We start from the raw sequence: 14,358 nt of genomic DNA, 5'->3' as shown, positions 1-14,358 counted from the left end.
CTAGAGGACTCGAAGGAGGCGGGACCAGAAACGGGTCTGGCGCTTAATGTTCCAGAAAACCTTGAAAGTAGAGCCGTGGCGCTCAAAACATGACAGCGGAGGGATACAAACGGTTAACACATGTTGTCGCCATCAGCCCTTCCTACTTCACGGCTCACCTTCCACCACCTCCGCGATGACCATCTCATTGGTCGGCTCTGCGCGGACAGCTCGCTCCCATTGGCTGCGCGGCTGTCAGTCATGACGCGCTGCCACTCAGGACAGATTAGGCTCCATTTGCCAGAACTAAATAGTTGCCTTGAGCAGCAACTAGCAACGTTGCTGTTAATTGGTCGCCCAGCGGCTCGGCGGACAGTAGCAGCTCGTCTCCGGTGAAGGCTGCGCGGACGTGGATGCGGCGGACGTGTGACGTTTGAGTGTCATCAGGCGGATGTGGAGCCGCTGCTCGGTGCTTCGCTGCTCGGTAAGTCGCTGAGTTTGCTTCGCCGTGTGTCGGCGCATCTGACAGCTGACGTGTTTCTGGCTCCGGTGCTCTTGGCCGCGGTGCTGCTGGTCGCTGGAGGAGGCGACGGAGCCGCGTCCCCCTCCGGGATTCACGCCAAGGGCACGCGGTGTAGTCTGGTTAGTCCGGTGTAGCTCGGTTGGTCCGGTGTAATTCGGTTAGTCCGGGTGGTCCGATGTAGTTCGGTGAGTTCTGTGTGGTCCGGTGTAGTTCGCTTAGTCCGGTGTAGTTCGGTTAGTCCGGTGTAGTCCTGGTGGTCCGGTGTGGTTCGGAGGTCCGCCATGCTTACGTTTCACTTAATTGCATCTCTGAGAGTCTAGTTGATTAGATGTTCAGTTTGGTTCCGCTTTGCTTGGTAAATCTTTCCCTCTTGAACCCTATCGGATGCGTTTCTTTATGTCCTAAAGCTGCGGAGTCTCACCCCTCCGTGAGATCCGGATGTCCTCCAAGCAGGTGACTGGGACGTGGAGACTTGAGACTTGTGCCAGGAGGACTCTGATGGAGGACTCTGATGGCTCAGCTCTGCCTGCAGATAAATCCAGGTTGTTTAAAAGGTTTCAGGTCAGACAAGGAAGCTGAGTGGCGTCCCAGCAGGTTCTCTGGTGGTCGGTAACTACAGGTAACCAAGGGTAACCAAGGGAAGACGGGATGGACAACGACCCAGAGTCTCATTACTGAGTCCAGGACAAACCAGAACACAAGCTAAACATCTTGACAGTCTCCATCCCTGAAAGTAACACAGGTGTGAAGTCTGGACACTTGTCAACATCTCACCCGTTTCCTGTCTCAGGTTTACATCTCACCCGTTTCCTGTCTCAGGTTTACATCTCACCCGTTTCCTGTCTCAGGTGTACATCTCACCCGTTTCCTGTCTCGGGTGTACATCTCACCCGTTTCCTGTCTCAGGTGTACATCTCACCCGTTTCCTGTCTCAGGTGTACATCTCACCCGTTTCCTGTCTCGGGTTTACATCTCACCTGTTTCCTGTCTCAGGTGTACATCTCACCCGTTTCCTGTCTCGGGTGTACATCTCACCCGTTTCCTGTCTCAGGTGTACATCTCACCCGTTTCCTGTCTCCGGTGTACATCTCACCTGTTTCCTGTCCCCGGTTTACATCTCACCCGTTTCCTGTCTCCGGTTTACAGCTCAAAGCCTGTTCACCAGCTTTTTAAAGTTGCTGGTTAAATTCCAGCTCCACAATGAAACGTATCCCCTTCAGTGAGATGGAACCAAGCCCACTCTTGTATGTGGCCTTCGTGGTCTCCATCATGAGCGGCTCGCCACCTCGTGGACAGGAAGCGTTGTGTTGATAAATGTGAGTGGACAGTGATATTTATATGCATTTTATTTATTCCAGTCATATTACAAACATAAAGAAACTAATTAAATAAGAAATACAGTTCAATGTAAATAGAGCAAACTGTCAAATTCTCCAGAAAGGAGAGAAATAGATCCAACCACTTCTCCATAACTCAAACAATGAATAACTTAATGTATCTTATAAACTCTTGTGACTGGAAGCTTAAATTCCTTTTTTAATATCAGTTCCAACCATGAAAGTTAAATAATAGTGAGCTGTCCATATTTAATATAAGCTGAACCAACTGTTTATAGAACCAACAATGGGGACGATGCACTTTTTGTAGTGCATCATTGTAGTTTCTCCACAGCAGTTTCACATCAGTCATCAGCGGTCGCATCACAATGACGTAGCTTAGTGTAAGTCCAGTGGGCTCCTCTGAACACCACGGTGTCTTTTCCTAAACCCTGATGACTTCTCCTTCTCATCTTTCCTTCACCTCGTTTCCCCCCCGAGGTCGAGGAAAAGACATTGGGACGTCACGTTACAAAAGTAATTTTGGAATTAATTCCATCCAGAGTCCAAGTGTCTCCAGTCAAAACACAGCAGGGGACAAATCCACTCCCTCTCCTGTTAATTTCAATCATCCATCAAACCCCGATGAAATTACTAAACCTCATTCCCCGGCGAGTCTGCGTGGTGGCGTGTAAACATTCACTGAGGACAGCTGGTGCTTTTAGTGCTGGTACAGACCCTCCTGGTACTGACCCTCCTGGTACAGGTCCTCCTGGTACAGACCCTCCTGGTACTGACCCTCCTGGTACAGACTCTCCTGGTACAGACCCTCCTGATACTGACCCTCCTGGCCCCTCATTGATTTCACGGTTTACCTTCACCTCTTCTCTTCCTGCCGGTCTAACCCTTAGTGCACGCAGGGGCAGATTTAGTCCACGTCTGTTCTCACGCTGAGCGAGGAAAACAGGAAGTACTCCGCAGCGCAGCGTGTCTCTGCCGTCTGCGTTCATGGCTGGGATTCAAACATGGCAGGGAAAGACGTGTCCAAATGTCCTCACTCCTCTTTCTGAATGAGACAGGAAGCCAAAGGTGTTTTTAGTCCATTTCAAACTGGATAAAGTCCTGCCGGTTTCAGGTCTCCCTCTTCCTCTCCCAGCCTGTGTCATCCAAACATTCTACCGATCTCAATCCTTCTTCTGGACAGAGTGACACTTTAAAAGGACGGAGCGTCACCACACCACGAGTCTGAAACATGCCCAAGCCCGACCCACGTTACTTCCTGGTTTGGTCGCAGTTTAATTCCTGGGACTATTTGTTCCAAAAGTGAGATGGGAACTCGATCCTTCTCCGTTTGGTTGAATCGGTGAAACATCAGATCAACCTGATATGTTGAGACTTGGCGGTTGCAGCTGTTGGCGTTCAACACGCCGCCTTCACTGCCTCTGAGCTGGAAGGTTAGGTGTTCAATGTGTCCTAACCAGCCCTGTGAGGTTTACTCTCATCCATCTAGCAGATAAACGGAAGACCCCACAGTGATGCATTCAGGGTCTTTTAATGAGTGTTCGGCCAAAGTGCCCATGAGCCAGACGCTGAACTTCAACCTACATAGGAAATATATAAATGATTATATTTCTCTGATTTGTTTGAACTGTAAGGTGTTTAGAACGGCACACTTAAATAAAACCTACAATTATTATTATTATTGATCATAAGTTGTGGAATAATTTCCACGTTGTTTGTTGAACAGGAGCTCAGCAGGTCTGAATCACTGTTACATCACATCTAAACGGAAATGAGGAAAAACAACCTGCGTGGTGAATCCCGACTCAGTTGTTGATTTTTTAGCTAAAAATAATCTGTTCAGGGAACTAAATTTATCCGGTCTGCCTCAGAAGAAATTGCTGGAAATATCCCGCTTTGGAGCCAAAATGGAAATCTGCGCTGACCTCATTTCGACTACGAGGTAGAAACAGATGAGCAAAAGAAAACACTGAACGCATGTAACATTAATTTTGATCAGGGATTATGAATCTCGTATTACGTTTCATCTCCGGGTGTCTGCTGCTGTGACATCGCTCTCTGTTCACTTTCATCCAGATTAAGTTGTGTTTTCTTTTAATATCCCGACCAAATATGGTTATCTGATGCAGAGCTTGTCAAATGGACATTGTATGGAGAGAGGGATCAGAGGACGGCGGTTGGGGATCAAGACACAACCTACAGCTTCTATGTAGGTTAAATGCAACTTAAAGCCAACACAGTTTGCAGGATTAACCTTAAACAACAGGAGGCTGCTCAGAGAACAGGCCAGGTTCACCTTGACTGGACCGTGGTGTCAAAATCCACTTAAATTCAATTTGAATCCATTCAGCTTCTGTAACCTTCAGCAGTACGGCCTTTCATTTAAAAGTCCATTATGATCTCAGTCGTCTGGAAGCTTTTAAAGAGAGCAAAAAGCAGAAAATGAACAGTGATGGTGAAATAGTGAGTTTACTGTTACATTAACACGTTCTCATCAAACGATTTATCACGGATCTGGATAAAACCACAGCGAGTCAGTGAGTAAAAAAAATGTACATTTTAATAGCATGATCGGTGCTGTGGAAGTCTGACCTGCTCCTTCGGGATCAGGTCTCAGTCTGCACTCAGGTTCTAGAGACTCCAGAAAGCGCATTCACTCAGTCTGGCTCTGAGACTTGGGGTGCAGTCGAATAGTAAAAAAATAAGGTCCTAACTCCTATTCCTAACTCCTATTCCTTGACCTCTGGGGAAAACGTCACAGGGTTAAGGAAAGGCGATAGGAGAACGCAAAAGGAGTTAGGAATAGTCTACCGCGGTGCTCAGAGAATCCGACCGGACTTTCACTAAGATACGTCATTATAACGCGGCCGCTGATGATTGACAGCTGATGATCGGTACCGGCGATTGACGTGCGTCTGCGCTGGAGAAACTACAATAATGGACTACAAAAAGCACGTCAACCACTTCTCCACATGTTGGTTTTATCAACAGCTGGTTCACTGACCGGCTTCAGGTCCAGCAGCTCCTCCTTCCTGTTTGACCGGTTGCTGTATTTACATTTCATTTGTGGTTTTAGTTTCGTTTTTGTCACACATTTATCAACACTATTCCAATTACTATATGTCTGCATGAAAGTCATTGTTAAATATGTAAATGCACATATCGTTTGTTTTCATGAACGGCCGAGGTGTGCGGCACTTTAAATGTTGCTCTCGCAAAGAATTGTGGGTCGACGTGATCTCCTTTCCTTTCGCATAGGAAGGTCCGTTGCATCCTATGCTAAAGGAGCTCTGAAAGGAAGCATTGGAGCTCCTTTCCTTTGCATTTAGAGAATCCGAACGGCTCTTATCATGGCGGCCACTTGTTTACTTCCGGGTCACTTCTTCAGTTAGGAACCTTCCTAAGCAAAAAGGACTATTCGACTGCACCCTTGAAGTCTGTTGTTTCACTATAAAGGAAGTTTCACTGAGTGATGTGTGTGTTTTGTTAAAAACACCTCGGTGGCCGAAGTTAATCTGGGAGGGAAACACTTACCCTGCAAGGCGGCCCAGTCTTGCCAAAGGACACTTTGACATGTGGACTGGTGGAGCCGTAATCGAACTGCCAGTCTTCTGATTGGGGTAAAGGGCTCAAAATGTGTACTGGTGTTTCTAAAGATCCAGTCAGAGAGCAGACAAATCAGGAGGATCACGATTAACCAGGACCAAGGATCCACTGAGGAGGTCCATCTCATTTCTTAGCAAGACAGCTAAGAAATGAGATGAACAATGCAAAACATGGTAGAAGAAGCAAGAGTAACAAAAAAAAAAAAAACAACAGAAGAATAAGTTAAAATGAGGATGAAGGAGTGCTGCACACCTACAAGACGGGACGAAGATGCAAGAGAAAATGTCTGTTTTAGGATACGGCATCATTCAGTATTCAGAAAACTGGGGCTCATTCTGCCTCCAGAGCAGAAACGTTTCATAATCTCTTTCTTTCTGCTCACTGAAAACCTGAACATGCTTTTAATAGACGTGGTTTGGTTTCAGTCCCTTACAGAAGGAGAAGAAGTGAAGGATGCTCGCACTGAAATAAACGCATTCAAAGAACAGTTTAGGTTAAGCTTCCCTTCTTCACGTCTGATTCGTCCCCCTAAACACCAACCAGCTCCTCTGATTGGCTTTCAGCACCAAACTTATCACCATCTGATGAGGTTCACATGTTGTGAAGTCCCAGATCCACCAAGGAAACCAAACACCATCCTTTTCTGGGTTCATGACATCATCCAGAGGTGCTCGTGAAGGTGCGGTTTACCACAGCTGGAGGAACCCAGAATAAACTATTTAGCTGTGATTTAATATCAATAACCAGATGAAAAGGATGCTGAAATAACTCCTTAATGATGGTGATCAGTAAAAAGTGAATAATAAATGTCTAGATTGGATTTGGTCGTCTACAAAACCATGGGAACTAGCATTTTAGCATCACTAGCTTTATGGGCATTGGACCTGTAATGTTTGGATCATTAATGCCTTGCTCTAGGGAGCGTTCCAGCCAGAATACAAGCCCTAACTGGAGGATGTGCAACTAGCTGGTGACGTGTGTTCTGCCTGCCGATCAACGGTTTCCTCTGACGTGGTAAAAGTAAGCACAGAACTTATGGAAACTTCTTTCTGCTGTGTTTTGCTCAGCCAGCAAGACTTCATAATCCAAAGGTTTTCTGTTCCAATCCACAGAAGTGCTGCGCTTTCAAATCCCTTCTCTCAGCTCTGCTCCTTTTTTTTACAAAACGAACACCATCGTCCTAAATATCCACAGTTGTTCACTTCACAGCAAACTTTTGTATTCGGAGGATGTTCGTGTTGGGCGTCTCCAAAAAGCCTTTCAGTCTCCATCAGAGGAAGTGAGTCGCTGCGCCGCGTTGTCGTTGAATCATCGCTGCCGAGTGAAAGTTTCACCTACGACGACGTGGAGAAGATGTTAATGTGCTGAGTCGACCTTTGCACACCGAGTTCGTTTTTTTTCCGCATGCCTTTTTTTCATCCGTTAAACGAGAATATTCCTTACGCATGGAAACTTTGCGTCATTGCGTCCTTTTTTTAATACATATTCGTTGCGAGTCGTCCTCCATTTAGGAGGATTTTTGATGGTCTCGCTTCTTGAAAAAAGAAAACCAGCTGTGCAACAGTTGGGTCGGGATAGATGAGCAGCTCCCTTCTTTTTCGTCTTTCAAGAATGAGACGATCACAGTCTTCCTCACTGCTGGACGACTCCGTTTATATTCAACAATCCCGATCGGGTCCAGGTGGACTTCAGGATGTCGGTGGTCCAGTTTGCAGCACATCAGAAGAAGACCACCAATCTCCACGATCCGACTGACCCGGAACAGCTGCTGCAGTACGTCCCCCAAACTGTTGGGGGATCGCTGCCTATAGCTGCCCTTCATCATCATCTTTATCGTCTTCAGATTATGTTTTCGGACAGAAAAAGGAGGCCTTTAGAGCTCCATTATTTACTCTTGTGGCTATTTCCTGACCTCCGGGATTATGAGAGCCACCACATATGGTCAAACTGTCATAACGATTGTCCACGGTGGTGACTAAAGTGAAAACCTGGGTATTGTGGGTAAAAAATGATTATGGCTTAACATGACGGCGAGTAATGCCACCAATGGCTCCAGTGAAGAAAAGCAAAGAAGCTTAGTGCTTCTAGCCCGCACTGCTGGGCTACCGTAGCATCTGTTGTTAGCCGGACGCCACACACACACACACACACACACACCGTCAGAGCATTTAAACTGAACTTTATGACCCTCTAGTGTGTGTGAGATACAGTATGAAGGAAGGCTTTTCACTGAAGACAATTCCTCTGGTGTCACAACAGGTGTGTGTGTGTGTGTGTGTGTGTGTGTGTGTGTGGCCACTAAAAGGAGGGGGGTCTTATGAAGGGTCCCTCTGGTCCACCTGGAGCCTGTCAGCTGTTGTAAGCCTGTTAAAACGTCAGCTGTTTCTGAGCAGAAGTGTGTGTGTGAGTGTGTGTCAGTGTCATGGCGGGGGGGGGTTTGAGTCCCGCGGCCCTCGCCGCTCCACCATAGATCAAACGCCTCGCCCCCTTTCGACATTTGTTTGTAGAAAAGACGTCCTGTCTCCTTCCTGTTCATGTGTCTCTGTGTCAGAATGTCTCAACACTACAGAGGACTTTTAACATCTTCAAACTGTGATTATAGATAAATATTGGAGGCATATTTCTTATTATTGAAATACAACTGATCAGAATCAGGAGGTCTCACTCTGATCAAAGAAAACAGACCCAGTGTTCATTACTTTGGTCAACCAGTTAAGTGTTCTGGAGGCAGCTGGGGACTTGATGAATTCTTTGATGTGGTTTAGTTTTTCTTTGGTTTCTGCTGTTGTTAATTATCAGCTCATCCACAGTCCTTTTTTAAATGATTTTACTCCACTAACCTGGAGTTTTTAGAAAATCCCTGTGTCAAATAAATGTGTTACATGCTCGTTAATTCTGGGTGGGTTTCTGAATCAGAGCAGGTAACCATAGCAACAGAGCTTCATTGTTAAACCGGAGATGGGCAAACTTTAAAACTTGATGATCTAGAAGTCCGACTGACTGAGACCGAGTTGTCTTCCTGTTACCTTGGTCTACTATTAGCTTTGACCAATCGGTGACGATGACGTATCCAAATGAAGCTGATAGCCTTGCTGCTCCAGGATCAGTTAACCTGGGATCAACAATCCTGAATACAGCCTCTTCAATCAAACCCAGACCTGTTCGTTCGCTGAATAAATCTGAGAAGCGATGGTAGCAAATATTGTTTGGTTAATTGATTCCCGATCGAACGGAAACAAACAAACATATGAGCAAACAGGAAGTTATACAGACTGACAGGGAGGTTGGTAATTGGATAGTTTTGTGATTTGATTTGTCATTGTGCATCATCAAAGTGAAATCAAGTTGTATCGTCTAGTGACTATACGCATTATTATTAGTGTTAACAAGCTGACTGTTTATTAATAATAATGACTATTATTAATACCCAGATGTAACGCCCCAGAGTTTGATTGTAAGTGGGCCGGCTCACCTTTCCAGACCGTCTCTTGTTTGGTTGTTTGGTTGATTGATGAACCGTGTGGGTCCCCAGAATGAAAGGGTCCCCAGAAGCTAACAGAAGGTACTTTTACCAGGAACTACCTGATAGGAGTGAACAGGACCACCAGTGAATGCCACAAGTCCTGATGAGGTGTGAATCCAACCTGAGACACAAAAAGCACAAGTTTCACCTGAAAAACCATCACAAATATATTTTGTTACCATCCATCCAATCTATCACAACAAGTCACTGCCATTAATAAACCTAAACTTGCTTTTAGTTGAGTAATATTTGGGATTTGAATAAAAAGCCAACATGAATCAAAGAAACAACACAGGGTGAAAACATCCACTTCAAATGAGAATAACATGATTATTTTTCCTCCCAGCACATCCAAACAAATGTTATGAATAAAGATATTTTTCTGGGTGTGAACTAAACATCTGCCGTCTCGCTGTTCTCCAGCCGGCCATGCTGGCGGGGGAGGCACAGGTGTGGAGTGATTTATGGCTTTAATTTACTCGATAGATTAAAATATGAAAGAGCAACACGCATCAAACATCAATTAGGATATAACACAAGAGGTCCTGGTTCCCTTAAGAGGTCTGGCAGGTAGACAGGAAAAGATTATTACCACAGTTCTGACATTATATAATAACAATAATAATCTGGTAAACAACAATAATAATAATATAATAAACATGAATAGTCTGGTAAACATAAATAATCTGGCAAACATTCATAATATAGTTAACATTGTCTACGGTTGTATCCTGTATTCAGGGTCGCGGGGGGCTGAAGCCGATCCCAGCTGTCATTGGCGAAGGCAGGGTTCACCCTGGACAGGTCGCCAGTCCATCACAGGGCCGACATGTAGACAACCATTCACACCTACGGGCAATCAATGAAGCTATCCCCATCCTGCATGTCTTTGGACTGTAGGAGGAACCCGGAGAACCCACGCTTACAAGGGGAGAACATGCAAACTCCACACAGAAGGAACCCGAACCCTACCGGGAATCGAACCCAGGACCCTCTTACTGTGAGGTGACAGTGCTACCCACTACACCACCATGCAGCCCAATAAGCATGAATATCTGGCAAATAATCTAAAACACGAATAATCTGGCAAGCATAATTAATCAAATAAACATGAATACTCTGGTAAACAAAAATAATCTAGTAATAATTAATAATCTGGTAAACATGAATAATCTGGTTAACATGAATAATATGGTTAACATGAATAATGTGGTAAACATGAATGATATGGTAAACGGTAATCTATTGAACAATAATAATCTGGTTAACAGTAATCTGGTGAACAATAATAATCTGGTAATAATTAACAATCTGGTCAACATGAATAATCTGGTTAACATAAATAATGTAGTAAACATGAATAATATGGTCATCATGAATAATCTGGTTTACATGAATGTGGTAAACGGCACTGTACATGCAGTATATTTCCTAGTGGTCACTTCCTTCCCCTTATCTACAGCAGTAACTGTACATGGAGTATATTTCCTAGTGGTCACTTCCTTCCCCTTATCTACAGCAGTAACTGTACATGCAGTATATTTCCTAGTGGTCACTTCCTTCCCTTTATCTACAGCAGTAACTGTACATGCAGTATATTTCCTAGTGGTCACTTCCTTCCCCTAATCTACAGCAGTAACTGTACATGGAGTATATTTCCTAGTGGTCACTTCCTTCCCCTTATCTACAGCAGTAACTGTACATGCAGTATATTTCCTAGTGGTCACTTCCATCCCCTTATCTACAGCAGTAACTGTACATGCAGTATATTTCCTGGTCACTTCCTTCCCCTTATCTACAGCAGTAATTGTACATGCAGTATATTTCCTAGTGGTCACTTCCTTCCCCTAATCTACAGCAGTAACTGTACATGCAGTATATTTCCTGGTCACTTCCTTCCCTTTATCTACAGCAGTAACTGTACATGCAGTATATTTCCTGGTCACTTCCTTCCCCTTATCTACAGCAGTAACTGTACATGCAGTATATTTCCTAGTGGTCACTTCCTTCCCCTAATCTACAGCAGTAACTGTACATGCAGTATATTTCCTGGTCACTTCCTTCCCTTTATCTACAGCAGTAACTGTACATGCAGTATATTTCCTGGTCACTTCCTTCCCCTTATCTACAGCAGTAACTGTACATGCAGTATATTTCCTAGTGGTCACTTCCATCCCCTTATCTACAGCAGTAACTGTACATGCAGTATATTTCCTAGTGGTCACTTCCTTCCCCTTATCTACAGCAGTAACTGTACATGCAGTATATTTCCTGGTCACTTCCTTCCCCTTATCTACAGCAGTAACTGTACATGCAGTATATTTCCTAGTGGTCACTTCCTTCCCCTAATCTACAGCAGTAACTGTACATGCAGTATATTTCCTAGTGGTCACTTCCTTCCCCTTATCTACAGCAGTAACTGGTTGAGGCCTTTGGGATTGTTGCCCCAGTTTAACCTGTTGTGTTCTGGGTAGACAGGCCTTCAGTCTTTCATACATTCACTGTGTTGTGTGGAAACTCGGTGACAAACAGACTCCCGGCCTCTTAGTTCCCAGACCCTCCGGGGCCCCTCTGAGATTTCAAGGTCAGGGAAGGGCACGGCCGAGATTCCTTCCTTGGGAAGCGGAGCACTGCCTCTCCTTTTACAGTTCAGATATGTGAGGGTTTGATTTCCACATCTTTGGACTTAGCGTCGGATCACGGCGGTCAGATCACGACGGTCAGATCATGACAGTCAGATCACGGTGGTCAGATCATGGCGGTCAGATAACGGCGGTCAGATCGCGGCGCCGTTCATCAGAGCTGACAGGAAGCGGGTGTAGAGAGCTGGAGCTGAGAGACACGAGACGTTACGAGTCTGTTGAACTCTCCGACAGCTGAGCACGCAAGTGTGTTGGGGGGTGAAACAAAAGGTATGAAGGCAGCTGCTTCACTGCACACACACACACACACACACACACACATAAACACACATGCACACACATACACACACACACATAAACACGTACACGAAATGCAGAACGATAAACCTGATACTTGCTGCGTTTTTCCTGGAATAAAAACAAATGATTAGTCACTTAATTAATCAATGAAAAAAATGATCTGCAACAATTGTGAATGTTAAAATGTGATATTTGTTATTTGATCCTGTTTGTCAGATGAGACCAGACTACGTGACAAACCTGTCAGAAATAAAGTTTACATGAAGGCTGAAACACTGATGAGGTGGTGTCAGTTGCTGAAGGCATATTAGGGCAGAGGGAGACCAGGGAGGGGATTGTGGGTAAGGGGGTGTGGGTAGGGGTGTGTACTGTGATCGGCTGGTGGGGGGGGGGCTGTCCAGCCAGAAGGGTAACGTGGGACATTCACAGTCCGTCGTTCCAGCAGCAGTTGTCAGCCGTGCAGCAGTCGACGTACGTCTGCTGCTGTTGCTCTTCACGCCTGAATCCCTCCGTCTTCTCAGTTGGACTATCTCACCATTCTTCAGATGAACTGGTCTCAGGCCAGAATCCACACTTTAAATTCTCTGCTCGTCTCGCAGCCCTCTGGCATCTTCTGTCTTTGACGGTAAGCGCGAGCCAACCTGTGTTTCCTCTCTATCTGATTGGTTTGAATGGACTTGAACGCAGCTTGATTTTATAACCAGGATTCCTTCCAGAGAAAGCGTTGTTTTGTTTTCTCCTCCAGCTGAAACCAACATGTTTCCTCCGTCGCACGCTCGAAGCCGACATGCAGAGACGCTCTCTGAAGGTGTCATCGGCCCAGGAAGTGGCTGCTGGTGTCTCTGAGGCCTTTGTAAAGTAGATAGGGACGAGTGTGAGTGTTATCAGTCATCAGCCGCCGAGCTGACACCTTCATCAGTCCCTGAAAGGAGCCGCGAGGGGCCCCGGAGCCCCAGATTTAGGGCTCAGAGCTTGTTGTTGTGCAGCTCGTAACATCACACCTGTTCTTTCCTTCTTACGCCGCCATGACTGTGAGGACGGAGCGTCATGATCCCGGCGCCCTTCGCAGCTGCTGCAACCGTCACATTCAGTCACATTCAATGCTTTGAAGCCGTCTTCTTCATGGCTTTTCTTTTACATGCTTCGCTCTCCTTAGACCTCGCTTTTTTCAAAGTGGAGTCAGTCAAGCAGAAAGTAAACAGCAGGAAGTTGTTCACCCCTTTTACTGATCGTCATCCCGTCTGAGCAGATGGTCAGTGGATGACTGATCTCAGGGGGGCTCTGAGACACGTGTCTAGTTTCGACACCGTCACAGAAAAGTCATGTTTCGGATGTTGTTCCCGCAGGTTTTATCGGCTTCGTAGGTCTCGGCTGTACGTGAGCGGTTACTATGACAACAGCATTCCTGCGTTTCAGGAAAATAAACATGCAATAAACGGCTTCATTCAGGTGATCTCGCCTGACTGGCTCTCGTGTGTGACCTCATTGATGAGAACGTGTTCGACTGGTGATGGCAAACTTTTCTACGCATGCCGACGCCGCCGCGCACGCCCTCTGTCCTCAAGTGTCACATTGATGTCATCAGTGTTTTGTCTAGAGGGCATTTCTCTCTGTCACAGAGCATTTGTTGCGCAAGATCTAAGACGATGGGAAAAGCTGTGAGGGAGGAAACCTGTAAACAGTTTTGGAAAGCTAGTGTGTGTGTGTGTGTGTGTGTGTGTGTGTGTGTGTGTGTGTGTGTGTGTGTGTGTGTGTGTGTGTGTGTGTGTGTGTGTGTGTGTGTGTGGACAAAACCAACGTTAGCTCTAGACCAGAGATCTTCAACAGGGGGTCTGGGACCCCTAGAGGCTCCGCAGAGTTACTGCAGGGGGTCCCCTGAAATTATTTGATCCCAAACTTCTTTTCTTCCAAAACTACAAATCTTCCTGTTTCCTTTTTGTTGTGAAATTGTGATGTAGAAATCTGTCAACAATTATTATTTTAATGTCTTAGCATTGTATCCATCCATCATTACAAAATACTGTTATACAGTCCCTCCATCGGGTCTCTATAGGCCTTGGGGGTCCCTCAACTGGGTCTCTATAGGCCTTGAGGGTCCCTCCACCGGGGCTCTATAAGCTTCGGGGGTCCTTGGCCTGAAAACTTTGAAGACCTCTGCTTTAGACGACAAAACCAAAGTTGGCTTTAGATAACAAAACCTCCTTGTGCACAAATCAATAGATTTTAATTTTGACAAATACACAACCTGACTTGAGACCTGTTGATATAAAAGTAATTCAAAGCTTCTTTGAGAAAATAAATCAAGAAAAGCTGAAATGAGTCCAACACCATCAGAGCTGCTGTCTGCCAACATCTTTACTTGTAAACTAATAATCATAACATATTATTTCTCAAGTATATCGATGGATTCTTCCACTCCTGTTGGTCTGTTTAAAATGTTGTTTTGGG

General features: G+C 45.4%; 1 protein-coding gene across 10 annotated transcripts in view; it reads left to right on the top strand.

Annotated features, from left to right (window-relative positions):
• The first annotated feature begins 250 nt into the window (after positions 1 to 250).
• Positions 251 to 14,358, top strand: part of mef2d (myocyte enhancer factor 2d) — a 51,141-nt gene continuing 37,033 nt past the window's right edge. For 5 of the 10 annotated variants that reach the window (XM_084026662.1, XM_084026668.1, XM_084026670.1 and 2 more), the window contains exon 1: positions 252 to 463. The gene's annotated coding sequence lies outside the window, so the exon portion shown is untranslated. Of the gene's footprint in view, positions 464 to 12,344; positions 12,536 to 14,358 lie in introns of those variants that run through there. The other 5 variants (XM_084026667.1, XM_084026665.1, XM_084026669.1 and 2 more) reach the window with 2 other exon arrangements.

The sequence above is a fragment of the Eutrigla gurnardus genome (assembly GCF_963514095.1).
Source record: "Eutrigla gurnardus genome assembly, chromosome: 14".
Taxonomy (NCBI): domain Eukaryota; kingdom Metazoa; phylum Chordata; class Actinopteri; order Perciformes; family Triglidae; genus Eutrigla; species Eutrigla gurnardus.
The sequence above is the reverse complement of the archived record's forward strand: the minus strand, read 5'-3'. Positions and strand labels throughout refer to the sequence as shown.